Below are 2,661 nucleotides of genomic sequence, written 5' to 3' on the forward strand. Positions count from 1 at the left end.
GTATGGCAATAAACGTTGTTTCGTGGTGTCAGTGAACATTCGCGTTTTTCCAACAAGCAATGTTGTTTCAACAGTAACCAATTAGTGAGTAGGGAAACACCACAATGACGTCGTGAAGAGAGGAGAAGTACATGGAAAAGAAATTCCGTCTTTCTCAGTGCTGACAACACATGCACGGTTTCCATTTTGTAGGCCCATCGATAGTCTGCTATGGTAGAAGTAAGGAAATAAGTTTAGTGTTTTATGTCTCGATGATAGCTAAGGTCATTAATAAAGGAAATTTGCTCTGACTTTTTACTATCGTAGGGGAATCTCTGGGGGGAAGGCAGCGTTCTTCTCGACGAACACTATTGAGAAAATTTGGAGAACTGGTATTTGAAGCTGACTGCAGAACGATTCTACTGCAGCCAACCGACATTTCGCGTTAGGGCCACGAATGTAAGACAAATTAGGTCTCATACGGAGGCATATAGATAATCGTTCTTCCATCCATCATCACCCTCCGCCACGCACTGTACGGTGGCTTGCAGAGTATATATGTAGATAACAGATGTATAAGGAAGCAGCCAAGGCCTTTTCAAGGAACCATCCCGACACTCGCCTAGCATGAATTGGGAAACCACAAAAAACACGAATCTGGGTGGCCGGCTCTGTGGTTGAACAAGGCTCTTCTGAGTGCGGTCTAGTGTGTTAGGTACTACTCAACCCACTCAGTGCTGCGGTAGGAGTGACGAAAATTATAAGATTTCCTGAACTCGCAGAATAGGTACGTTTGTGATCAAATGTGATACTTATTAAGGGTAATGAATATGAAATTAAGCGTATTGTAACAATGTTAGATCGCAAAGGTTAGCAATGGCCGGTTACTGCACGAAGGTTACCGACAATACTAATTTTATACGAAATAGTGTGCAACGGCTAGTAGGAGAAGAAAATTACAAGTCTTCCATTCAAAAATTAGTGGAATTCTGGAAAGTATTATAATCACTCAAGTCGCTCTATGAAATGAATAATCTGAGTTTTCTTCGATTTCCGAGTGGAACTTCAGTCGTGATGAAAAGAAATCAGACGAAATTTCGGACTTTTTCAGGTTTCTTTCAGATTCTTCCGAAACTAAGCGTTTAAAACGAAAAGTCGAGGTTAACAAACATGTAGAGCATTAAATCCTGCGCCGAATCATGTATAGCTAGTTTACATGGGCTTATCGTTACATCTTGTGTTCTAGATTTACTCTGAGAGAAAATATTTAATTGCGTTTCACTATGAGTTCGTGTGTAAATCGCTGTGGCAGTCCTTTAATGAAAATAAATAAAACAATTTATTTAAACAATAAATTCTGGTTACATTTCCATTTTTTCACGTAAGATAACATGCTTCAAAGCAAATTGGTACTCGATACAAGGACAGACGTTTTAGCCTTGAAAGAATATACTCCGAATGTTTCAGGAACTAGGCGATAGAGACCCAAACAACATTAGAAAACTTGTTATGAAACACCGTATTCTCTGCAATAGATACAAGGCAAAGCGTAAACCGAAGATCGGCAAATGCTGATCGAAACGCGGGTGGCAATCAGAAAGGCGATGTGTGAAGTGTTCAATAACTTCGGAAGCAAAACAGTATCACTGCAGCTCTACCGAAACCCCAAGAAATTTTAGTCGTACGTGGAGGATGTGCAGACACTTGTTGACGAAACAGGAACTGATGTAGAAAATAGCAAAACTAGAGCCGAAATGTTAAATTTCTGGCCGAGCGGTTCAAGGCGCTCAGTCTGGAACCGAGCTGCTGCTACGGTCGCAGGTTCGAATCCTGCCTTGGGTGTGGATTTGTGTGATGTCCTTAGGTTAGTTAGGTTTAGGTAGTTCTAAGTCTAGGGGACTGATGAACTCAGACGTTAAGTCCCATAGTGCTTAGAGCCATTTGAACCTTTTTTTTGTTAAATTCCGTCTTGAAACGTTCTTTATAATGGAAGATCAAGACATAGTGCTGTCATTCAGCAGCCGTACTGATATAAAAATGAGTCACGGTGTATGTAATCAGTACTAGCGGTGTTGAAATACAGCCCAAATCTGTAGAGCATAGTTAAGCTCCTCGACCCGAGCGGGTCCTTGTCAGTTTCTACCCAGAGTCTGCTACTGAATTAGCCCGTCTTAAGCATAATTTACCGTAGACCCTTTGAGCAAGGAATTGTTCCTAGTGATTGGAAAAAAGCACAAGGCAGACCTATCTATAAAAAAGAAAGTAAAATGGATCCTCAAAACTCACTCCCCGTGGAGCATGAGTTAATGAATGAGTTCAAACATAATGACAACCCTGGAACAGAATAAACTTCTCCATGAAATACAACATGTATTCCGGAAGCATCGATCATGCGAAGCCCAACTTGTGCCGTTCACAGCGACAGAGGCAACTCCATGGATTCAGTGTTTCTAAACCCGAACGGCGTTTGATTCGGCGGCAAATAAACGCCTGTGACAGAATGTATGTTCGTACGGGATATCTAGCCAGATTTGTGATTGGATCGAGGATTTCTTAACACACAGAACGCAGCGCGTTATGCTGGATGGAACGCCTTCCTCAGATGCAGAAGTAATATCCGAATTGCCTCACGGGAGTATAATAACAACGTCACTGTTCATGTTGTAGAGTAGTGACTACATA

The sequence above is a fragment of the Schistocerca cancellata genome, chromosome 3 (assembly GCF_023864275.1).
Source record: "Schistocerca cancellata isolate TAMUIC-IGC-003103 chromosome 3, iqSchCanc2.1, whole genome shotgun sequence".
NCBI classification, from domain to species: Eukaryota; Metazoa; Arthropoda; class Insecta; order Orthoptera; family Acrididae; genus Schistocerca; species Schistocerca cancellata.